At 42.2% G+C, this 26,721-nt stretch overlaps 1 protein-coding gene and 1 pseudogene across 45 annotated transcripts in view; one reads left to right on the top strand and one right to left on the bottom strand.

The window, feature by feature from the left end:
* The window catches only part of LOC147359647 (uncharacterized), a 442,120-nt gene that overhangs the window by 204,693 nt on the left and 210,706 nt on the right, over positions 1 to 26,721 (bottom strand). For 10 of the 45 annotated variants that reach the window (XR_015141091.1, XR_015141088.1, XR_015141092.1 and 7 more), the window contains one exon: positions 2,600 to 2,760. The exons of 23 other annotated variants lie outside the window; for them this stretch is intronic. The gene's annotated coding sequence lies outside the window, so the exon portion shown is untranslated. Of the gene's footprint in view, positions 1 to 2,283; positions 2,435 to 2,599; positions 2,761 to 5,829; positions 5,909 to 26,721 lie in introns of all 45 variants that reach the window. 12 more of the 45 variants (XR_015141100.1, XR_015141098.1, XR_015141102.1 and 9 more) reach the window with 5 other exon arrangements.
* On the top strand, positions 21,478 to 23,567 carry LOC147359649 (serine/threonine-protein kinase MARK2-like; annotated as a pseudogene).

Below are 26,721 nucleotides of genomic sequence, written 5' to 3'. Positions count from 1 at the left end.
TCTCCGGGGGATCTTCCCAACCCAGGAATCGAACCCAGGTCTCCCACACTGCAGGCAGATTCTTTACAGTCTGAGCCACCAGGGAAGCTACTGGAGTGGGTAGCCTATCCCTTCTCCAGGGGATGTTCCTGACCAACAAACTGAACTGGGGTCTCCTGCATTGCAGGCAGATTCTTTACCAGCTGAGCTGCCAGGGAACCCTGATTTTAGCAACGAAGTATGACTGAACATGTGCCACTGCTTTTTAAAGCCTGGATATGACATTTTGTGACACAGTGATTTGATGGCCTGGTTCTAAACTTACTTTGGTTTTTCATTGTAGTGGTTGCCTAGTTGAAAAATATACTTCACAAAGTAATACAGGTGCTTATGGAAAAGCATATTCATATACAAGTCTTATGTTTGATCAATAAATTTCCATCTTCTATAACGTTAATCTCTTTCCTTAACAAATTAAAGGAAGGTATGTAATAGTTATATTTTTACAGATGATCTTAAAACCTACCTAAAGGCTTCATTTGGACCGTTTTTTAACAAATTAGAAAATTCACTTTCAAAGTATTTTTAATATTGACATATAAGAGTTGTACAGGTAAAATACATCAGTCTTAATCTCAGGAACAAAAATCACATAGTGATGAAAATATCTTTAAACATGCACTTTCAAAATTCTTTCTCCAAACCATGAGTTTTCTTCAAAGGCCATTATTTCCTCATTTATTACCAAAAATATCACTTTCATTTCAAAAAGATTGATTAAGTATGTATATTTTCTCAAAAAAAAATGCTGCTAGATAACATATCACCAATAGCCATTGTTTTTAGCTCATGATATATCTGAGAAAAAGTTCAAACCAGGATGGAGCATGCTATTTTTCCATTTTTCCATTGTTCTTATTATTGACTTGAATTATTAGGACCATCTTGACCAGCAGTTTCTTTCCAGAAAATATTTTAAGTCACTTATACATTTTAAGAGTGTTAATTTATCATACTCAGTAATAGTGTATAAATCCATTTCACCAAGAACATGCAAACTACAATACGTCACTGGAAGTTCAGAATGAGGGAGGTGCCACCAACTCTAAGTTACAGAGCTCCCATTCCTCTTGCAGACCATGTGATGCAGAATGCTCTACTTGAGTGATGAGTGATGGAAGCAGTATCAATCACATATTCACTACTAGCAAAGTTTAGTGTATTTCTCTTTTCTCAAGATAAAATCTTAATAGAGTTTGGAGTTCTAATATCTGGTGACTCAGTGTACAGTATCCACCTGCTGATGCAAGAGATGCTAGTTCGACCCCTGGGCAGGCAAGATCCCCAGGAGAAGGAAATAGCACTGGGAAATCCCATGGACGGAGGAGCTCGGCAGGCTACATTCCATGGGGTTGCCAAAGAGTCAGACACAACTTAGCGACTAAACAACAACAACAAAATATTTTCTTCAGGCATCTTAAGGGACAGTCTTGCACTTCCCTAGAATGCACACACCATAATTCGGAAGTGACAGCACGAAGCTGGCTCATGTCAACAGTGCCACTGCATGGTCATCAGAGAGTAGCATGAGTCCTATTTTTGCCTCAGACCTCTATTCTTCCCATTAAGGGCACTCAAGCACTCACAGCTTTTCTCTTTCTATTCTTCACTATCCTTATTATCAAACTCAAATATATTAACACACAGGCACACTTTTAAACTCCATCTCTCGTTTCATTCTTATATCTCTCCTCCATGAATCTTCCTCTCCCCCACGCTTATTTTTCTGTGAACTGAAAAATTAATCATTCCTTAGAAGCATAAAGATAGTCATTAGTCATATGCCAAAGATAGAAACTCTCCATTTTCATCTAAAATTAAACAATGAAAAGTAAAATGTTAGTCTCTCAGTCGTGTCCCACTCTCTGAGACCCCATGGACTATCGCCTGCCAGGGTCCTCTGTCCATGGACTTCTCCAGGCAAGAATGCTAGAGTGGGTTTTAACCACAGATATATAAACATATACATGCAAAGACACACACACTCACACATACATATGCATTGTTGTTGGCCAGTCACTAAGTCCTGTTGGACTCACTGTGACCCCATGGACTGTAGCACACCAGATTTCCTGCCCTTCGCTGTAATACATGCATTTTATAAATATATTTAATATGCAGTTAAGATTTCAACCTATGACTTCTGGGGATACGCACACAGCAGTAGTCATGGTAAATTCTAGAAACAACACTTTTTTAACCACAGACATATAAACATAGATACGCACATACACATATACTCACTCCCTGGAGCTCAGATGGTGAAGAATCCACCTGCAATGTGGGAGACCTGAGTTCAGTCCCTGGGTAGGGGAGATCCCCCTGGAGGAAGGCATGGCAACCCACTCCAGTATTCTGGCCTGGAGAACCCCCACGAACAGATGAGCCTGGCAGTCTACAGTACAAGGGGTCGCAGAGAGTCAGACATGACTGAGCAACTAAGCACAGCACACATACACACTTAAAATTGCACACATATATAAGTAATATACAAAGTATGTGCCAGACGGTCAGGACCACATGGCTACGAGCAGAAGCGCTGGACACGCAAAGCGCTTACCTGCCCTGGGATCTGAGGGAGACACGTCTTGCTGGAACTGTTTCAAGGTGTTTAGCAAGTTGAGAGCGATGCTTGAGAAGAAACTGCTAATCTTCCAAGCAAGAAGGTTCTTGGGAAGGGCTCCAGAGGCCTTTGTCCAGTCTGACAGGTCTCTGAGGGTCCTAGTGGAAAATCAGACAGTAAGAAGCGATTTGTGACAGGGGCTGTTGTCTCAGTCCAAGTCGCCGAGGCAACAGCCCACGGCCTGGCCAAAGGACACAGCGAAACCCCAGCGGAAATGCTATAGTTCCCACACAGACCATCAATATCTCCTGAACATCCAGAGGATGTGACCACAGGTTGACCCTGGAGCTGGTCCAGACAATGAGGCTCCTCACCCTCCTCTAGCTTTAAAATGTACGCCCACAGGTCCTTCCCTGTGGAAGGGAGCCATTTTCAAGGAGGTAGTTTTGAGAGATTGGGGTGATGTTGAGACCCTTTGAATTGTTCAAACTTCTCTATAAAGTTGAGATTTTGAAGAGCAGGGGAGGAGATCTACTCGCAAGGGTGAGCAAGTAGCATGTGATCATCACTTGTATAAATAAAAAGATTTGCAGGTGAAATCCTGCTGTTGTTTAGTTGCTGTGTCTGACTCTTTTGTGACCACATGGACTATGTAGTCCACCAGGCTCCTCTGTCCATGGGATTTCCCAGGCAAGAACACCAGGTCCATTAAACAGAGTGCTTGGCACAATTATGCTCGTGACTTGGATAAGTTAGGACCTTATCCAAGTGACCCAGTGATTCCCAGATACTATTTCAAAACTTAATAAGTGATTTCCATGTGCCAGTTTCTGTTCAAACTCCTTTAATCCTCACAAGAAGCTGGTGAGGTAAATACTATCAGGATTATGATTTTACCAGTGGAAAAAAAAAGTACAGGGAGATCAAGTGACTTTCTTGAAGTTGCACAGCTAAAAAGTAGCTGGGAGAGCACTATGGACCCAAACAGTCCACCCCTGTGACCTGGACCCTCTCAGGTATAGTGCCTACAACTTTACACCTTATCAATGCATTCCTTTAAAGCAGGAACCACTTTCTTCATTTTTGGACCCCTCTCAAACTGGGTTTAGAATGTCCTCATAATCCCATGAAAATAGAAACACCTCAGAGAAATGTGAAATATTGAGTGCTAATAGCACTGCATGTGCTGTGCTTATTCTGATTTTATTCAAATAGAAAGTGGAACTGCAAAAGAAAATCAAGTGCTAAGAAAGGTAACTCCAGGCACCATGTCTGGCTCACCCTGCAGCATTCTATCCATGCATATGGTAACCAACAGGAAAATAAACGGGCCCGAATCGTTACCCCAGAGGTATATGGTCTGTAAGCACGAAGAATTATTTTATTCTGCTCTGGGGCCCATTTTATACTCAACTCTTCATTTCTCCACCTCCTTATGAGCCTGTGCTGCAGAAGCTATCCCCAAGTGGAAGTGCTCATTTCCCCCACTTATCTGAGGGGCCAAGAGGTCAAGATAACACATTGTACTGAGAAGTGATTGGGTCCTTCCAAGGTTTACATGTCCTCAGAGTAATAGGTCCAGAGGACCCCTGACTCCTGCCAGGACCTGAGCATAACACCCGTTCCAGTGTCTCCCCACAGCCTGGAGACTTCCCTTCCCCACCAGACCAAAGCTCCATGAAGACAGAAGGACATTTACTCTCTTCATTGTCATAGCCCCAGCACACAGCTCAGAGCCTCTCCTGTCAGGTATTCTCAATAAATACCCAGAGGACGTAAAGTCTGCTTCTAGCCCGTGGTGCAGACGAAGATGTTTTTGTCCCCCAAGGGACACTGGACAGTGTCTGGAGAAGGTTTTGTCATCACACCTCGTGAGGAGGGGGTGGAGAAGAGAGGCACTGCGGTCTGCCCGGTAGAGGTCAGGGATGCTGGGAAAGCCTAGGATACACAGGACAGCCTCCATAACAAAGAATTTCTCAAGGTATCAACCCTGCTGAGGCTGACAATCTCTGTTCTGATTCACTGCATCCCTTTGATTAATGAAAAAACTGAGAACTGAAGAGATGATATTTCTGACTCAATCTTGCCCACCAAAACAGTGGTAGAGTCAGACCCGGGGCCTGACTCCCAGATCAGGCTCGTGTCCTCACTGATTAATACTCCAGAAATCAGGACAAGTCTCTTCAGAGCACTGGTGTGGTTGCTCAGGCCAAACAAACTCATGCTAAAAAGACAATCTTAGATTATAGCATGATTCCCTGCTATTTTCATTTAAAAAAAAAAAAAAACCTACATAGCTTATTTTACTACACTGTGGAGACACTGGTTTTTTTATCACTCATTTTTCTAAAGATGGGTTAATAGCTGGTTGTGTGCTGTGCTAAGTTGCTTCACCTGTGTCTGACTCTTTTGACCCCATGGACCATAGCTCACCAGGCTCCTGGGCCACCTGGGAAGCCCAATGGTTGGTTAAAGGGTGAAAAATTAAAGACAAGAAGGTGACTCCTGAGCTCTTTCTCTCTCATTCTCTTAAAAGAGGAACAAATGGAAAAGAGTTAAATCTGCTAACTTTCAACAGTAGTTGCACTATTAACTTTTGTATTTTTCAAACTCTAAGCAACACGACCTGAGCTCAAGCATCTCCTGAAGCTGCTGACCATCCCCCTGGCTGCCTTGTTTTCACAAGTGCTCTCAGGCTCCAGGAGGAGGCAGAGTGGAAGACAAGCAGAAGCTAAACCTTAGGGTCTAGACACCTCTGCCACTTACTCGGGCAAACTCAAGAGCCTCTCTGAAACTGAATTTTCTTATGAAAATGGAAAATTTATAAAGGATGTATAGAACAGTGTTTTGGACTCTGTGGGAGAGGGATGGGGGATGATTTGGGAGAATGGCATTGAAACATGTATAATATCATATAAGAAACGAATTGCCAGTCCAGGTTAGATGCAGGATGCAGGAGGCTTGGGGCTGGTGCACTGGGATGACCCAGAGGGATGGATTGGGGAGGGAGGTGGGAGCGGGGTTTAGGATGGGGAACACATGTACACCCGTGGCAGATGCATGTTGATGTATGGCAAAACTAATACAATATTGTAAAGTAAAAAACAAATAAATAAATAAAAGAACCAAACAAAAAAAAGAAGAATAAAAAAGGAAAAACAATTATAGGGATATTTTTTAAAATGTAAAGATGAATTAAGTTTCTCCTGAAAAGACTGAGCACTTACTTGGTAAAGAGAACAGATGTCTGCTTTTAACTGTCAACAGAGCTTTTACTTTTTTTCTTCCTTTTCATCCTTCAAAATACTAAAAATACCAAGCCAAGAATTAGTAGCTAAAATATATTCCTCCCCGTCCTCTCCCTCTCCAGTCAGTAACGCTAAATTCTTCAGGCACTAGAACATGATATTGAACAGTTTGCTCTGGGAGCTAACCTGATGACTTTTGTCTGTTACCGGCTCCATAGATCTGTTAACACTGATTATCTAGTGTGGATTTGTTACTGCACTAGACATTCCCTGGTGGCTCAGTAAAGAGTCTGCCTGTGGTGCAGGAGACCAGGGTTCAGTCCCTGGGTCGGGAAGCTGCCCTGGAGAAGGAAATGGTGACCCACTCCAGTATTCTTGCCTGGAAAACCCCATGGATGGAGGGGTTTGGCAGGCTACAGACCATGCGGTCACAAAGAGTCAGACACGACTCAGTGACTTCATTTTCACTTTAGACATTCACAAGGAGGGAGGGACGGACCGACAGGAAGACTCTGATCTATACCCTGCTCTCAGGAAACTCACAGTTTAGTGAAGAGACAAGATGAGAGCACATACAATCCAAAACCACGAACAACGGGGTGCATGCATGCCTGAGACAGATAATTCTTCCACACTTTCACACATCAGATTCCACTTGTGCCTGGGTGCATGTGCTAACTAACGTTAGTTCAGTTCAGTTCAGATCAGTCGCTCAGTCGTGTCGACTCTTTGCGACCCCATGAATTGCAGCACGCCAGGCCTCCCTGTCCATCACCAACACCCGGAGTTCACTCAAACTCACATCCACCGAGTTGGTGATGCCATCCAGCCACCTCACCCTCTGTCGTCCGCATTCCAGCCATCTCATCCTCTGTCGTCCCCTTCTCCTACTGCCCCCAATCCCTCCCAGCATCAGTCTTTTCCAATGAGTAACGTTAGACACCCTTCAAACATCACTTGCTGCGGGACACATGCGCTGACGTTAGATACCTCCTCAGACAGCACTTGCGGTTGGGCGCATGCGCTGACGTTAGACAGCCTTCAGGATTCCTGGCCGTTGGGCATCACTGGCTGTTGGGCACATGCGCTGACATTAGACACCCTGTCTTTGCCTTTGGGACTCACGGGGGGTTGGGCGCATGCGCTGACGTTAGACACCCTTCAGGAGTCTTTGCCTTTGGGAATCACTGGCTATTGGGCGCATGCGCTGCCGTTAGACACCCTTCAGGAGTCTTGGCCCTGGGGAATGACGGCGGGGGTGGGGCGGGGGTGGGGAGGGGGGGGGGTGGGGAGGGGGGGGGGTTGGGCGCATGCGCTGACGTTACACACAGCCTCAAACGTCACTTGCAGTTTGGCCAATGCGCTGACCTTAGACACCCTTAAGGATCACGGGCGGGCAGTTGGGCATCACTAGTGGTTGGGCACATGCGCTGGAGTTAGACACCCTTCAAGGATGAATAGCATTCAAGGAGAGTTTTCAGGGAGGAACACATTTCAGCAGGAGACAAGAGCCAGGTTCCAGAAAGTAGAGAGCATTGGAATTTAAGAAAAATGCTTTCCCAGGAGGGCAGGCTCTGCAAAGGGGCCTAATGGGACTGAAGATAAAAGCAAACAGGCTTAGAAAAGAGAAATGTACCTATTTTGTTTTTTTCTTAATTTATTCCATATTATTTTATTTATCCCCTACGCAGATGGGAACTGCTCAAGATTTTGGAGCAGTACGGGATACAAACTGAGAAATGTGCTTTCCAGACGGTTCTTTGGCAACTCTAGGAAGAACAGATGAGTCGATTGGTTCAGGGCAGGGAAGAGACTAAAAGCAGAGTGAAGCTAACTAAGACCAGTTCATTTTCTCCTTGGTTTGAATTAAAAGTAGGGTCTGATGTTTGGAAGGGGTCTTAAAGGTCACTTGGTGCAGCCTTGGACCCTGTGCCAGACAGTAATGGGAGACACAGAAATGACCCAAGGGGTTAGTGAAGAGCTCAGCTCCACAGCAGACAGAGAGGTGCAGGGGAAAGACCTCAGGCCTGGGCACCCGTCCCTCCTGCCCAGTGAGCAGAGCAACCTCAGGCAGGATACTTTCTGGGTCTTGGTGCCTTTCTCTGTGAATATTAACTTTCAACGGACAGAGATGTAGTGATAACAAAATTATACCTCCTACCCACTGTAGCCTGGGCTACCTAAGTGGTGCTGGTAGTAAAGAACCCGCCTGCCAACACACGAGACACAGAAGACACGGATTTGATCTTTCAGTCAGGAAGAGACCCTAGAGTAGGGCATGGCAACCCCCTCTAGCGTTCTTGCCTGGAGAATCCCATGGACAGAGGAGCTAGGAAGGCTGCAGTCTACAGGATTGCACAGACTCAGACACAACTGAAGTGACAGCACACACACCCACTGTGGCCTAGCACGGGGTACACACACCACCTCTTGGTTGCAGCCAAAATCTTCCTGCTTTCTTCACTCATCCATAGGACCAAATTTCATCTCCTAAAAACACACAGGGCATGTTTGATACCAATTTCCTAAGACAAATACTAGAAGATAGAAACCATGTTGCCACAAGTCTTACCTTTGCTAAAGAACATTAAATATCACCCTCCTCAGATAACATATTTTCCAAAGCACTTATCTTTGCAATTCCTAATACATGCACTGTGATGCCTAAAATGGTCTTTAAAATAAAACCATATTCCTGTGTATGGTGAGGGTTAGGCTCTCACTAATGCAGTTCTGAGTATTTTACTCCTACAGAGTGAGTTCATTTGGCTAAGCGGAAGAGAGGGGCTCTGTTGCTGACCTCTAGAGACTTCTGAACCCTTTTGCATTCCTCCACATGCTAGTCTGACAAATTCTCAAGTGTACTCTAGGACAAGGCATTAGGAGAAAAAAAAATGAGAACCACTGGTTTAAGACACATGTATCAGTGTTTGGCTGACTACCCAAAATAAATTACGATTAACAAGATTAAAATAACTTCAACACTTCATGTTAAAGAGGCAGGGATAAGCTCTCTCTAAGGCAGTGCATAAAAGAGCAGAGCAGTTTTCAGTACAAGCAGCCTGGTCTTGGGACCCTTGGCCTCCCATAGGAGGAAAGAAAGAAAACAGGAGGGAGCACGTCATGCCTGTCCCATCAGTGTGGAGAACAGACTTCTGCTTTTGAAAACGGGAGTCTCTCTTCCCTGACTCCACGGCCCACAGCAAACACACTCAGCAGCATGCATTATTGACCCCTCACTCTGGACCAGGTTCTGTGTGAGGTCTTACAGATGGTAAGGTGATTAAACCATCACTGTTGCTCTCAAGCAGCTGGAAGTCTGACTGAGGAGACTGTTAGAGAACAAGTAAGACTAAGGCAATATAACCTAGTACATGTAACAAGGATAAGCAGAACCTAGATTTTGTACTTAAGGTCTAAGCAGGGGGCCAGAACAGCTGTTAAGAGCTAGGGTGGAGATTTCATTCAAAGTGCCATTGGCAGTAGCAAGCAGTCACGGACAGCTCAAAACTAAAATTTCACAAGGATTTCACCAGGCTGAAAGATCAGGCAGGGAATTCCAGGCCAATGGAATAACATGCCCAAAAGCTTACTGGTGGGAAAGCCCAAAGATTATCAAGGAAAAGGCAAATATACCTATGGGATTTAAAACCCCTAAACCATGTGGAGTCAAAGAAAGGCTTTTAACCACGGAAATTACACAAGAGATTAAGTGGAATCCTCCAGAACCGTGTAGAGAAGGAGGTGGAGGAGCGACTCCAGAGTCAGGGAGAGCTGTTAGAAGACATGAGACCAGGTCACAGATGGAGCCCTGGATTAGGGCCGTGTCTTTAGGGATAGAGAAGAGATGGTGGGTTTGGTAGATATTTTGGACATGTAGCCAAATCAAGATGTACCACATTCTTGAGTAAATATTTGAACATGACACTGTGCTACTGTTGAGGGCCCAACAATTAAAGCAAAGGACGGGTCCTAATACCTCCCAGCACAGACACAGATGAACTACTGTGAAAGAGAGCCACCTTATTGAGGCATTTGTGCTGTGCAAAGATGCCAGGAGAAAATTAAATACTTTATTTCCCTATGTATTTATGAAGCACTTCACTCATCCCAAATTCTCATTGATTGACAGGCACCGTAATACACTCCCTACATACATAATCTCATTTACTATCTTAAAAAAGGCTAGTGCACTGGGACGACCCAGAGGGATGGTATGGGTAAGGAGGAGAGAGGAGGGTTCAGGATGGCGAACACATGTATATCTGTGGCGGATTCATTTTGATATTTGGCAAAACTAATACAATTTGTAAAGTTTAAAAATAAAATTAAATTAAAAAAAAAAGAAAGTAAAAAAAAAAAAAAGGTACTATATTCAAAGCAACAAATTAACTGCCGTGAAAAAAAAAAAAGATGAAAAAAAAAAGCTTTTAAAAGCAAGTTTTATTATTGTACATATTTATAAACAATAAAGCCTAGTTTTATTGTTTAAGTACCTTGCCCAAAGTCACAGTTAATACACTGCTGGCTTACACATACAGAGGAGCATAGCAAGAAAGTATTTCAACAAATATTAAATTGAATTTTAAAATCTCTGCATCCCAGAAGTTTATGTGGCCCAGTCTCTGACCATTAAATAAATCCCCAAAGGAGATAGTTTCTTTCATACATTGCTGGTGGAAATGAAAATTGGTGTGCTCCATGTGGAAGGGAATTTGGAGATAGTTAGCAAAATTTCATACACACCGACCTTTTGACTCAGCAATTTCACTTCTAATCCAGCAGCTACACCTTCAAAAATATGAAAGTAAATGTGAACATTTCTTCAGCATTGCTTGCATATGCAAAATACTGGAAACAACCTAAATGTCCATAAATTGAAGAGTTACTGAATAAACTATACTCCATCCATACACTGAATGGTAGATAGCCGTTAAAAAAGAGGTGTGTGGGGGTGGGGGGGACAACTTCCCCAAATTGGTATGGAATGACTTTAATGATCTGATTTTTAAGTGAAAAAGAGCTGTCTAAACTGTTTTCTGTAGAGTATGTTATAGCAAGAATCCTCTTAGGTCATTTTAGCCAGATCCCCTTTTTCTCCCTGTAATGTTTTCTCACCCACTGCCTTAGTCTCTGGCTATAAATCCCCATTGGTCCAGGTTGTATACAGAGCTGAGCCCAATCTCATGACTCCACTGTAAAATCCCACTACAGTGGTCCCTCCACCTACCATGATGGTCCTGAACAAAGTCTGCCTTACCATCTGTAACACACATCATGGAGTATTTTTTTCTTTAAGATTAGCAAATTTGTTTTTGGTGCAAGACTGTGAGTTAGAAATTCGGAAACTAGTTTACGTGTATACTTGGATTATAGTAAGTAAATCTGTGGTGAAAAATGTGGGCCAAGTTTCTCCCAGTCAGAGAAAGGAGCTATAAATAAGGAAAGAAAGTGACAATAAATCCACTGATGTGGGACTGGGATTAGGACTATTAGCATGAACTCATAGTTGTAATATGTGTGTGCGTAAATAGATACAGAAATGAATATGTATGTATATTTTTCATTAGTAAATAAATCATTTCATAGCTATCTTTGCTGAGAAATCCTAGAAGCAGTAACATATCAGTAGCAATAACTATAAGTAGTGCCCATCCTTTGGTTTATAAATATCATTGTCGGATAAAAGGAAATAGAGATCCTTAAAGATATAGGAAATTGGAGGACAGAAGCATTAAAAATTATATGTGTAAGATGAGCCTGGAATATTTATGGAACCAAAAATTAGGAAGGAAATGTTCAACAAATGATGTGAACACGTTGAGAAAGACACATGGACTAAATTGAATAAGCTCCCACTGACTAAATCTGGGACAGTTTGAGCAACAACATAAATACAAGTATAGTAATGGGTTATAACCCACAGACTAAAAGTATGAAAGGAGAAATTAAGAATAACACAATAACAGTGGGAGACTTTAATACCCCACTCACACCTATGGATAGATCAACTAAACAGAAAATTAACAAGGAAACACAAACTTTAAATGATACAATAGACCAGTTAGACCTAATTGATATCTATAGGACATTTCATCCCAAAACAATGAATTTCACCTTCTTCTCAAGCGCACATGGAACCTTCTCCAGGATAGATCACATCCTGGGCCATAAATCTAGCCTTGGTAAATTCAAAAAAATAGAAATCATTCCAAGCATCTTTTCTGACCACAATGCAGTAAGATTAGATCTCAATTACAGGAGAAAAACTATTAAAAATTCCAACATATGGAGGATGAACAACACCCTGCTGAATAACCAACAAATCACAGAAGAAATCAAAAAAGAAATCAAAATTTGCATAGAAACTAATGAAAATGAAAACACAACAACTCAAAACCTGTGAGACACTTTAAAAGCAGTCCTAAGGGGAAAGTTCATAGCCATACAGGCATACCTCAAGAAACAAGAAAAAAGTCAAATAAATAACCTAACTCTACACCTAAAGCAGCTAGAAAAGGACGAAATGAAGAACCCCAGGGTTAGTAGAAGGAAAGAAATCTTAAAAATTAGGGAAGAAATAAATACAAAAGAAACAAAAGAGACCATAGCAAAAATCAACAAAGCCAAAAGCTGGTTCTTTGAAAGGATAAATAAAATTGACAAACCATTAGCCAGACTCATCAAGAAACAAAGGGACAAAAATCAAATCAATAAAATTAGAAATGAAAATGGAGAGATCACAACAGACAACACAGAAGTACAAAGGACCATAAGAGACCACTATCAACAATTATATGCCAATAAAATGGACAACGTGGAAGAAATGGACAAATTCTTAGAAAAGTACAACTTTCCAAAACTCGACCAGGAAGAAATAGAAAATCTTAACAGACCCATCACAAGCACGGAAATTGAAACTGTAATCAAAAATCTTCCAGCAAACAAAAGCCCAGGTCCAGATGGCTTCACAGCTCAATTCTACCAAAAATTGAGAGAAGAGCTAACACCTATCCTACTCAAACTCTTCCAGAAAATTGCAGAGGAAGGTAAACTTCCAAACTCATTCTATGAGGCCACCATCACCCTAATACCAAAACCTGACAAAGATGCCACAAAAAAAGAAAACTACAGGCCAATATCACTGATGAACATAGATGCAAAAATCCTTAACAAAATTCTAGCAATCAGAATCCAACAACACATTAAAAAGATCATACACCATGACCAAGTGGGCTTTATCCCAGGGATGCAAGGATTCTTCAATATCCACAAATCAATCAATGTTATACACCACATTAACAAATTGAAAAACAAAAACCATATGATTATCTCAATAGATGCAGAGAAAGCCTTTGACAAAATTCAACATCCATTTATGATAAGAACTCTCCAGAAAGCAGGAATAGAAGGAACATACCTCAACATAATAAAAGCTATATATGACAAACCCACAGCAAACATTATCCTCAATGGTGAAAAATTGAAAGCATTTCCTCTAAAGTCAGGAACAGGACAAGGGTGCCCACTTTCACCATTACTATTCAACATAGTTTTGGAAGTTTTGGCCACAGCAATCAGAGCAGAAAAAGAAATAAAAGGAATCCAAATTGGAAAAGAAGTAGTAAAACTCACTGTTTGCAGATGACATGATACTCTACATAGAAAACCCTAAAGACTCCACCAGAAAATTACTAGAACTAATCAATGATTATAGTAAAGTTGCAGGATATAAAATCAACACACAGAAATCCCTTGCATTCCTATACACTAATAATGAGAAAACTGAAAGATAAATTAAGGAAACAATTCCATTCACCATTGCAACGAAAAGAATAAAATACTTAGGAATATATCTACCTAAAGAAACTAAAGACCTATATATAGAAAACTATAAAACACTGGTGAAAGAAATCAAAGAGGACACTAATAGATGGAGAAATATACCATGTTCATGGATTGGAAGAATCAATATAGTGAAAATGAGTATACTATCCAAAGCAATCTATAGATTCAATGCAATCCCTATCAAGCTACCAACGGTATTCTTCACAGAGCTAGAACAAATAATTTCACAATTTGTATGGAAATACAAAAAACCTCGAATAGCCAAAGCGATCTTGAGAAAGAAGAATGGAACTGGAGGAATCAACCTGCCTGACTTCAGGCTCTATTACAAAGCCACAGTTATCAAGACAGTATGGTACTGGCATAAAGACAGAAATATTGATCAATGGAACAAAATAGAAAGCCCAGAGATAAATCCACGCACATATGGACACCTTATCTTTGACAAAGGAGGCCAGAATATACAATGGATTAAAGACAATCTCGTTAACAAGTGGTGCTGGGAAAACTGGTCAACCACTTGTAAAAGAATGAAACTAGAACACTTTCTAACACTATACACAAAAATAAACTCAAAATGGATTAAAGATCTAAATGTACGACCAGAAACTATAAAACTCCTAGAGGAGAACATAGGCAAAACACTCTCCGACATACATCACAGCAGGATCCTCTATGACCCACCTCCCAGAATATTGGAAATAAAAGCAAAAATAAACAAATGGGACCTAATTAAACTTAAAAGTTTCTGCACAACAAAGGAAACTATTAGCAAGGTGAAAAGGCAGCCTTCAGAATGGGAGAAAATAATAGCAAATGAAGCAACGGACAAACAACTAATCTCAAAAATATACAAGCAACTCCTACAGCTCAACTCCAGAAAAATAAATGACCCAATCAAAAAATGGGCCAAAGAACTAAATAGACATTTCTCCAAAGAAGACATACAGATGGCTAACAAACACATGAAAAGATGCTCAACATCACTCATTATCAGAGAAATGCAAATCAAAACCACTACCAGGTACCATTTCACGCCAGTCAGAACGGCTGCCATCCAAAAGTCTACAAGCAATAAATGCTGGAGAGGGTGTGGAGAAAAGGGAACTCTCTTACACTGTTGGTGGGAATGCAAACTAGTACAGCCACTATGGAGACCAGTGTGGAGATTCCTTAAAAAACTGGAAATAGAACTGCCTTATGATCCAGCAATCCCACTGCTGGGCATACACACTGAGGAAACCAGAAGGGAAAGAGACACGTGTACCCCAATGTTCATCGCAGCACTGTTTATAATAGCCAGGACATGGAAGCAACCTAGATGCCCATCAGCAGATGAATGGATAAACAAGCTGTGGTACATATACACAATGGAGTATTACTCAGCCATTAAAAAGAATACATTTGAATCAGTTCTAATGAGATGGATGAAACTGGAACCTATTATACAGAGTGAAGTAAGCCAGAAAGAAAAATACCAATACAGTATACTAACGCATATATGGAATTTAGAAAGATGGTAGCAATAACCCTGTGTACGAGACAGCAAAAGAGACACCAACGTATAGATCAGTCTTATGGACTCTGTGGGAGAGGGAGGGGGGTGGAGATTTGGGAGAATAGCATTGAAACATGTATAATATCATGTATGAAACGAGTTGCCAGTCCAGGTTCAATGCACGATACTGGATGCTTGGGGCTGGTGCACTGGGACGACCCAGAGGAAGGGTAGGGGAGGGAGGAGGGAGGAGGGTTCAAGATGGGGAACACGGGTATACCTGTGGTGGATTCATTTCGATATTTGGCAAAACTAATACAATATTGTAAAGTTTAAAAATAAAATAAAATTTAAAAAAAAAATCCATGAATCCATACTAATACAAAAAATAAATGAATAATAAGTGGGGATGAAGGACTTGCTCTTCCTTACAGTATAATTCAGTTAATAATTTTATAAGGAATGATGAATATTAAAAACGACCATTAGAAAACACCACAGTGAACACTGTTGCAGAGAAGTAATCATTGAAGGATGCTAAAGTTAATGGGCAAAAGTGAGATGAGAAACAGGGTATTTGAATAGTCTCAAAGTATCTCCCCACAAGATATTTATTCATGACAAATGCGAAAACACATTTACAGTGGATAATTCTATCATTCAGCACCTTAACCAAGTGATCAAAATCGATATCATTAGTGGCACAAACTGCACTCATGCACCTTCTGAAGTGACGCACAGACAAGGATAAAGGTCATAACATCAGTAGTGATCTTGCCAAAAATCCTTTATCCCTTCTGATGAGACAAATCCAGGCTGAGAGGCACTTGATAAGGTAACTAGTAGATTGTTGTTGTTTAGTTGCTAAGTCGTGTCCAACTCTTTGCAACCCCATGGACTGTATCCCATCAGCCTCCTCTGTGCATGGATTCCCCCAGGCAAGAGTACTGGAGTGGGTTGCCATGTCCCTCTCCAAGGAGATCTTCCCAACGCAGGTATCAAAGCCACATCCCCTGCATTGGTAGGTGGATTTTTTACCACTGAGCCAGCTGCTGCTGCTGCTAAGTCACTTCAGTCGTGTCCGACTCTGTGTGACTCCATAGACGGCAGCCCACCAGGCTCCCCCGTCCCTGGGATTCTCCAGGCAAGAACACCGGAGTGGCTTGCCATTTCCTTCTCCAATGCATGAAAGTGAAAAGTGAAAGGGAAGTCGCTCAGTCGTGTCTGACTCTTCCCAACCCCATGACTGCAGCCTACCAGGCTCCTCCATCCATGGGATTTTCCAGGCAAGAGTACTGAAGTGGGGTGCCATCGCCTTCTCCAACTGAGCCAGCAGGGAAGCCCAATAAGCACTAGATAGTATTTCTCAAAAGTGTCAAGGTCATCGTGAAAAAGGAAAGAAAGAAGGAAGGAGGAGGCAAGAAAGGAAAGGCAGAAAAGAAAGTAACAAAAGACCAAAGATTTCACAGATTGGGCACACTAAGAAGATAGATAACCAAATTAATCAAGAAGTCTAAACTGGATCCTAGACTGCAAAAAGGACTGATCCAGTCTAGTTGAACAACTGATAAAATTCAAATATTGTCTATAATAACTTCTTTCTCACTGTTAGTTTCCTGATTTTAATCATTGTAATATATAAGATATTCACATTAGTAGAAGCTGGTTGAAGGCATGTCAGACTTTTGTATTATTTTTCCAGTTTCTATAAGTTCTAAATTCTTTCAAAATAAGAAGTGAAATACATACATATCCAAAATCCCAAAATGGTCTTATTGCTGTTGTTTCATCATTACGTCATGTCCAACTCTTTGTGAGCCCATAGACTGTAGCCCACCAGGCTCCTCTGCCCATGCAGTTTCCCAGGCTGGAGAATACTGGAGTGGGTTGCCATTTTCTTCTCCAAGAATCTTCCCAAGCTAGGGATCAAACCCATATCTCCTGCATTGGCAGCTGGGTTCTTTACCACTGAGCCACCAGGGAAGCCCACATTAGTACCATACTGTTCTGGTTTTTACAGCTATGTAATGTCTTTTGAAATTGAGAAGTCTGAGTCCTCCAACTTTGTTCTTTTTCTAAATTGTTTTGGCTATCCTGGGTCTCTGTATTTCCATAAGAATGTTAGGATCAGCTCATCAATTTCTGCAAAGATGCTGGGATTGTGTTGAATCTGTACATCAATTTGCTGTCATGTGAATAATACTAAGTTTGTGATCTATCAGTATATGATGCCTTTTCATTTATTTAGGTCTTCTTTAATGTCCATAAAAAACCTTTCTCTGGTTTAATACTGTTCATTTTTTAAAACTCTTCCTCCCTCTATGATTAACTTCTTTTGAACTTCACTCATTTAACATGGATCTGTTTCTGTATCTAATTATACTCCACGACCTATGTCTATTCTGCACTGATGCTGCACTATTTTACCTACAACAGCTTTGCTGGACACTTTGAAATCAGAAAAGGAAAGTCTTTCTATACTTGTAATAATCCGTTTTTCTCAAAATCTCTTGTCCTCACTCATTCTCCCATATGAATGTCAAAGTTATCTTAAGTTCTGAAAGAAAGAATTCCACAGCAATCTGAATTGGAGGTACATGTTCCCGTTCATTTAAGGGACTGGACTCCTTTATAGCACTGAGAATACCTTTACTTGTTCAACTTTTCTGTTATTTGTTTTTCAACAATGTGTTATATTTTTCTTTATGGGTTCTGTGAGGGTTAATTTTGTGCATCACTTCTCACCCATACCTGATCAGGTGACATTTTAATGACACTTTGGACTTGGAATCGATGTTGGAATGGCTTAAGACTTCTAGGGATGTCCAGATGAGGTGAGTGTATTTTAATAGCACATGACAAGGACATGAATCTGGGCGGGGGTGGACAAAAGATGGAATGTATAGACCAAACTGTTCCCCCTCAAAATGTATATACTGAAGCCCTAACCACTAATTTGACTGTATTTGGAGATAGGGTCTATAAGGAGGTTAGTAGTTAAAAGAGGCCAAAGGGTGGGGCCTTAATCCAATAGGAAGTGTCCTTACAAAGAGAGGAAGAGACACCAGAACACTCTGTCTTTATGTGTACACAGAGAAGAGGTTATGTGAGGACGTGACAGAGGGGCCTGGGGGGCTACAGTCCTGTCCATGGGGTTGCAGAGGAGTTGGACATGACTCAGCGACTGACCAACAACAACAATAGGAGGTGGCTGTCTACAAGACAGTAAGTCTGATCCAAACCAACCTTGACAAAAATCTTGATTGTGGACTTCAACCCTCTAGAACTGTGAAAAAATATTAATTTCTGCTGTTTAAGGCACAAAGTGTGTGCTTTTCTGTTATGGTACCCTGCTTATTAGGGCTTAGTAGGTGGCACTAGTGGTAAAGAACCTGCCTGCCAACGCAGGAGACACAAGAGATGCTGGTTCAATTCCTGGGCTGGGAAGATACCCTGGAGGGAGGGCATGGCAACATACTCCAGTATTCTTGCCTGGAGAATCCCATGGACAGAGGAGCCTGGCGGGCTACAGTCCAAAGCGTTGCAGAGTTGGACACAACTGAAGCAACTTGGCACATATGCACACAGATTTACTAATACAAGGTTCTACACATTTCTTAATTTTTCCAAGATATTTTGTACTGTAATATTATTCAGGCAGTATCTGGAATTCCGGTTCTGAGACTTTTCTGCACCTATTACTAGTGTTCCTCAGTTCCTTTTCTTGAAGCCTGCTTGTAATGTTACTGCCTCACATGAGTTTATTTTGTAGCTTCTGCTATTTAGCTGCTTCATTCAAAGGGACCTGACCCTGGTTTACCTTCATATTGGAGGACAAAGATTTCCAAATGCTATCCTTGAGAGACCAATTTTAGAGACCATTTTAGAGACCAATCACATTTCTCCCCCAAAGTAAACAAACAAACAAAAAGTATTAGAAATGGTTGCTATATGTTAGTCTCAAATTAAAAACAAAAAGTGGAGCTACAAATCAGTTACAATAGTACTAGCTTTTCAATTTCTTTTTTCTAAGCTTCTAATTTTATACTCATCTTTCAGGGTCATATCTTTTTATCTAGACAGTGTGTTGAAAAGCAGAGACGTTACTCTGCCACCAAAGGTCCATATAGTAAAGGCTCTGCTCTTCCCAAAGTTTGTGAGACCTGGACTGAAAGAAGGAAGAGCACCAAAGAACTGATGTCCTTGAACTATGGTGCTGCAGAAGACTCCTGAGAGTCCTATAGACAGCCAGGAGATCAAACTATTCAATCCTAAGGAAAATCAACCCTGAACTTTCATTGGACGGACTGATGCTGAAGCTGAAGCTCCAGTATTTTGGTCACCTGATGCAAACAGCCAACTCATTGGAAAAGCCACTGATGCTAGGAAAGATGAGGGCAGAAGGAGAAGAGGGCATCAGAGGATGTGATGGTTGGATGGCATCACTGATACAATAGTTGAAGTAAACTCTGAGAGTTGGTGATAGACAGGGAGGCCTGGAGTGCTGTAGTCCATGGGGTTGCAGAGCGGGACATGACTAGATGACTGAACAACAATAACACAGCTGATTGACAATACTGTGATAATTTCAGATGGCCGGAAAAGGGATTCAGCCATACACACACATGTATCCATTCTCCCCCAAACTCCTCTCCCATCCAGGCTGCCACATATCATTGAGTGGAATTCCTTGGGCTATACAGTAGGTCCTTGCGGGTTATCCATTTTAATTATAGCAGTGTAGCACTAGTTTTTCTAATCATCCATTTATCTCCTTTTACCAGAGATCTTCATCTCTTCATAAGGCTTAGAGTTACTGTTGAGGATCTTTCATTCCAACCTGAAGGACTCCCTGCTCAGGAAGGTCGGGTGGTGGAGAATGCTCGCACCTCTCATGAACTGGGAATGCCTTAATCACTGTTTCATTTTCGAAGGACAGTTTTGCTAAACATAGGATTCTTGGTTAACAGCTTCTTTCCTTCAACGTTTCAAAGACACTGACCCGTGTCATCTGACTTCTGAGGCTCCCGATGAGAAATCTGCTCTTGATCCTCCTGGAAAATCTTCTCTCAGCTTCATAAACATTAATAATGTGCTTTACTAGTGTCTCACACAATAGGACATTCTCCTACAGTTTCATCAAGTCAGTTAAATCATCACTTTGCGACCAGAGATTAAGGAAAAAGAACTGAATATTTCAAGTATAGACATTATGAGATCCTTTACTACTACTACTACTACTACTACTACTACTAAGTCGCTTCAGTCGCGTCTGACTCTGTGCGACCCCATAGACGGCAGCCCACCAGGCTCCGCCATCCCTGGGGTTCTCCAGGCAAGAACACTGGACTGGGTTGCCATTTCCTTCTCCAATGCATGAAAGTGAAAAGTGAAAGTGAAGTCGCTCAGTTGTGTCTGACTCTTCGTGACCCCATGGACTACAGCCTACCAGGCTCCTCTGTCCATGGGATTTTCCAGGCAAGAGTACTGGACTGGGTTGCCATTGCCTTCTCCGATGAGGTCCTTTAAATTATTATTAATTATTCAAACTAGAAATGAAAAAGTTGCTGAAGCCTCCTACAGGTTTTAATTTCTATCAAAGGGAATGCCAGTCTCTAATATATTAAAAGAAAAATCTCCTTGGGACCTTTTTCCTAAATGTAAAGGGGCCTTCAACCTGAAAAGGGAGAAAACCCCTGGGTTTATCCCTAGCCATGATTGGTCTGTTGCTTGCTCTGACCGCACAGGGAATCACTGTGATGAAACTCACAAAACACCCTTTATAAGACCCCCAGCTGGGTGCAGATTTTGTCCACAGAGCCCAGGAAGCTGATTTTGGTGACCTGATGGCTGGACCTACAGTTAGCGAGCTTTTGTCCGTGATTTTGTGATTTTGTTGATTTTTTTCCTTTTACTCTCTTTTTTCTTTTTCTTTTTTTCCTTTGTTATTTTCTCATTTTTTAAATTTGTGTCTGATCATTTTTTTTCTTTCATTTCTAGTTTCTCCTCATTTTTTTTTGTTTTTTCCCATTTTTCCCCTTAGTTCTTTTTCTCATTTTATCTTATTTTTTTTAGTTAGTGTAGCTAGTATTAGTAGAGAGAGTATCATTGATATAGTTAGAATATTTGGTATAGATAATATTGTTAGCATAGATAGTATAGTTAGTGTTAGCACTGTTAGTACCATTGGTATACTTAGCAAAAGTTTGTATAGTTAATACTTTATTAGCATAGTTAGTGTTAGCACTGTTAGCACAGTAGTGAGCATTAATATAGTTGTATAGCACTGTTTGCATATGCAGTATTGCTAGAACAGTTAGGATTCTTAGTGAGGGCTTAGTGGTAGTGAGTATACTTAGTGGTATAGTTAGCATAGTTAGGTAATTAGTATAGCTTAGTGGTATTTAGTATAGTTACGGATGCAAGACCTCATGGCCATCTCCGCTAACAAGATTGCTCATATTGATTATTATGAGATATTTCAGACAATTGGTGAAGGCCACATCGCCGAGGTGAAGTTGGCCCAGCATGTTCTGACCAGGGGAGAGGTATCTATCAACGCCATTAACAAGACAAATCAGAGCTTCTCCAGCCTAATGGAACTGTTTTCAGAGGTTAACAGCATGAGAATCTTAAACCACCCAAATATTGTCAAATTCCTGGAAGTGATTGATACTGGAGACTCTGTTTATACTATAGGAGTACCTCAGCGGGGGAGATGTGTTCACCCACTTGGAGGCCAGAGGCCGCAGGACGGATGGGGAGGTCCGAGGCCTCTTCCGCCAGGTGGTCTCGGCTCTGCAGCACTGCCACAAGGGGGCGAGGTGCACTGGGACTTGAAGCTGGGCAACCTCCTCCTCGATGCCAAAAACAACGTCAAGATCTCCGACTTCGGCCTTAGCGACCAGTGGCCCCCAGGAAAGAAGCTAGACACTATCTGCGGCCCCAGTTCATGGCCCCAGAACTCTTCCTGGGGAGGCCTTACACAGGCCCAGAGCTGGATGTGTGGAACCGTGGCGGCGTCCTATACACCATGGTAACTGGATCCCTCGTCTTCAGGGGACAAGATTTCTGGGAGCTGTGGCAGCCTGTGCTTAGGGGGCAGTACCATGTGCCCAAATATCTAATGAGATAACAGACTTCTAGAAATAATGCTAACACTCACCTACCAACAGAGGTACATTAGAAGATGTTTGGCGGCATCCATGGCTGAAAGTGGGCCAGAAGTCACTCCTGCCAGCCTGTGAAGAGCACCCTGGGGTGACAGTGGAGATGATACTGGCTGGTGCAGGGACCAACTCCAGGGCTTAGACATAAGCAGCGGCAGTGACGTGAATGAACCCAAGGTGAGGGCCCACACCATCACTGTGAGGCCGGCCATGACCTCCAACCTCAGCAGCCAAGAACATAAGCCTACCCCCAGCCCTGAGATGTCCATGCTTATTCCTGCCTGGCTTTGGGAGACCATTCAGCAGCAGGAAAAGCAGGAGTCAAGGGAGAAGACCAGAGAGCCTGCCACTCCCCAACCCTGCCCGGAAGCGAGGACCGTCACGCCCAGCCCAGCCCCCACCACTTGCAACACCCGCGATGACAGCAGCCCCTGAGCCACCAATCACGCTGGTGACCTCCACGACACGTGCGGGACCAGGCTCACCTGCGACACCTGCAGCAGGCGTGACAGCAGCCACACCCGTGATACCAGCGTTACCCGTGGCACCAGGGACACCCGTGACACCATCAGCACCTGCAACACCATCAGCACCTGCGACAGCTGCGATACCAGAAGTACCAGCTTCACCTGTGACGCCCTAAGCACCCAGGACACCACTGGGGCCTGCAATATAGATGACACCCGTGGTACCTGCGATACCTGTAACAGCAGAGTCACCAGTGACACCTGCCTCACCAGGGACACCAGAGACACCCGTGACACCAGGGGCACCCGTGACACAGATGGCACTCATGGCACCTGTGACACCTCCAACACCAATGGCACCCATGACATTGGTGGTAAAGTCCCAGAAGGAATCCACTGCCTCCCGGACGTGCCTGATGTGGGAAGCTCCACCCTTGTTGGGCAGCCTGAGAATATGTCCCCAGTCACTCCCTCTGGCCTCACCCAGAAAAAGAAGGGGGTGGCTGGGAATATCTGGAGATGTCTACCTAAATATCTTTACTGTGGGCTGCCCAGCATGAGGGCTAATAATAAAGTGATACAAGAAACAGCCAATGGATGACCTGCCAAGCTCCCTGAGACCTGGTCATGTTCCCACCCGGATGATGGGATTCAAATCCAGCACCTCCACCGCCTTCAGAAAAGCCTCCTATAGAAAACCCTGGCCAGCTCAGATGATGCTCTGGAGTGGTCTGGGCGACCAGAAGAGGCACCACCCTGGCCTGGCTGCCCCTCCTCCCCTGCTGGGTGAAACTTCAGAGACTGGACTGTCCCCTGGGGCATGTCCCCCATCCTCCACACTTCTGTCTTTCATGTTGGTGGGGGAGGCGATACTTATTGCCAACTCCTTGGTTTTCTCTTGGTTAAGTCTTACTAAACTTTATGCTCCAAAAATACGTATTGCACTGCTTTGCGTTCTCTCTCGTTAGAGAAGTGTGTAGTCATGTAGTACTTAGCGTTAATGACCTAAGAATTAGTGCAATCGTTCCCAAGAGCAAATATTGCTGCCCTGCACTGCAGGCCAGACATGCAGAAAGAGTGTATTATCCCCCTGCACTAACATTACCTAATATTTTCAGAAGGGGCAAAGGAAACTTTTGGTCCCTGCGCTAGGGCTAAAAGGACCGGGACGTCTAGGATAGGATAATAAGTCCTGTGAACCAGCCAGTGTGTGGTGTGGTCAGGCTCCTGTGCGGATGACTTTCCTGAATATCCTGCAGGAGCTGGGCTCTCTCCTTCCCCTATGGGGAGGGACCCTGATGTGTGGCGTTTTTAAAATTTTTTTGATGTGGATCATTTTTAAAGTCTATTGAACTAAATAAAATGACGGGTAGAGGAGAGGAATTTTGGCAGTCCTTGCACTAGGCAGAAGGAAGAGAGATGAATGAATCATAGTCTGTGCCCTCTGGGTTTGCTCACGCATGTTCTGCATTCTCATGCATGCAGATATTCATGTTCTGTTTTACCTCTACCTTAAGAAGCTCTATGTGCCAGTTATTAAAATTGTTATTAAATTATTCAAATAATAATATAATAATAAATTATTTAATTGTCATTAAAATTATAGGTCCTGGGGTCTAATCTATAACATTGTTTAACATCTACCATCTAATTAGCAGCATAGCCATGAAAGACTTGTTTATCCTTTCAGCTATTCAAAAAAGTGGAGATAGTATTTACTCCGAAGTGTCAAGTGAAAGTGAAAGTTGCTCAGTTGTGTCCGACTGAGTCGTGACCATGGAACACTCTAGGCCAGAATACTGGAGTGGGTTGCCATTCCCTTCTCCAGGGGATTTTCCCAACCCAGGGATTGAACCCAGGTCTCCCGCATTGTGGCGGAATCTTTACCAGCTGAGCCATAAGGGAAGCCCAAAATGTCAAGGTGAAGTTAAATTAAACAGGGCAGGTAAGGTAAGCTTAAGACAGTGCGGTATAATAAATCATTGCTACGAGTATTATACTTTTTCTAGCATTTGTTTATCAGTGGAGACACCATTGCTTAGGGCTGGATGATTCTGCTCTATGCAAATCTTTTCTAGAGTGTTTCTGCCCACTAAATACCAGTAACGTCCCTCAAGTCACTGGAATAAACCAAACTGTCCCCAGATATGTTCAAACATGGAGAACAAACTATTATGCCTCCTGGTTGAGAACTTAGATGGCAAACTTCTTAAGGACTGGTTAATTTTCGTGTTCTCAGTCTAATACCGTGATGAGCACAAAACTCAATAAACACCCTCAATAGAAACAAGTAGAGAATGAATAAAACAATATGGCTTTATACATATGCTTGAAATGCCTCCATATATATTTATAACTTTTGTTTTGTATATGGTTCTACTAAATGTCAAGGATCCCTCATTAAATTGCAGGTAGTTCCTAGGGGAAATACTCTCAGCTGTTACGCACGTCAAGGTGGGTGGATGCCAGCTGTGATAAAAGCCCTGCAGGAGTAGTTCACGGGACAGGAAACATGGAGAGACAGTAGTGTTCAATATAAATTCAAAACTGAAAAGCTGTGTATGGTCTCTAATTGTCTCTCTGCAAAAATCTGTGTGTTAAAATAACATGTGTGATGATGGGAGCCCAATGGGAGACACATCTCTTACCTCCATTTTATTCTAAAAGAAATTGAAACCCAAGGTCCTTTTCCATCTATCATCCTTTTTCCCTCTTTCTTTCTTACAGGATTACACCACATCCCATATTTCTCTTTCCTTGGTAATCATTCTTCCTGAGAAACTAATCTGAAATTCTTTATTTAATACCAATTTTTATTTAATTAGTCAAATTCTTTTCATAATTCCTTGAGAACTCATTCCCCAGGAATGAATGCTCAATGTTTTTGCCCTCAACTCTCTAAAAGCCAGTGGACTTCTGAGCACTTTGGTTTTCTATCCAGCTCTCTCAAAGCACTTTATTCTCAAGAACATATCCATTCTCATAGCCTGAACAATGACAACTTACCTTTATTTGAGTACTTACCATCATAAACCCCAAACTCGCAAAGGTTAATTCTGTAAAAAAGATTCACTACACAACTGACAATTTATAACAATTAGTCTACTTTTAAGATCCCTCCCCACTTAACACACAGATCTGCTAATGTACTGAGACAACTGAGGCAGCATACACTGCTTAGCACATGCATACATCTGTTAGCACCACGAAATATAAGAGCAAATCCATTTCAGGAAAGAATTGTACATCTTGTAAAAGATGCAGGATTTCATGATATCAAAGCACAGTTCAGACACTTAGAAAGGCACTCATATGGAAGAGTTACTTCCGTGAACAAATGAAGATAAATTTACAGGGATGATGACACGACAGATACTTCAAAGACTTCACACTGATTTCAGTATCAAAAAATTAAGAAAGATTCTTAGAAAAAACTGATGAACCTTCACAAATGTTTTACAGATTTTGTCCTCTTTGTAACTGTGTCATAACAGTAAACCTGGAGAGCTTGAATAGCCAAACAATCTTGAAAAAGAACAAGGTTAAAGGTGTCACACTTTCTGATTTCAAGCTTCTTGCAAAGCTTCCATGGTGGCTCAGACAGTGAAGAATGTGCTTGCAATGCAAGAGACCACGGTTCAATCCCTTGGTCGACAAGATCCCCTAGAGAACAGAATGGCTGCCCACTCCAGTATTCTTGCCTGGGAAATCCCATGGACAGAGGAGCCTGGAGGGCTATAGTCTATGGGCAGCAAAAAGTCGGACACAACTGAGTGATTATCCCGCTTTCACACTGTAATCAAAAGTGTAGTATTTTCATAAATGCAGGCAGAACAATGGAATAGAATAGAGAGCCCAGAAATAAACCCTCACAATCATAGGCAAATGA

This window comes from Bos grunniens, chromosome 14, assembly GCF_055505025.1.
Source record: "Bos grunniens cultivar Pamir isolate PY7600 chromosome 14, Bosgru_T2T1.0, whole genome shotgun sequence".
Classification (NCBI taxonomy): domain Eukaryota; kingdom Metazoa; phylum Chordata; class Mammalia; order Artiodactyla; family Bovidae; genus Bos; species Bos grunniens.
The sequence above is the reverse complement of the archived record's forward strand: the minus strand, read 5'-3'. Positions and strand labels throughout refer to the sequence as shown.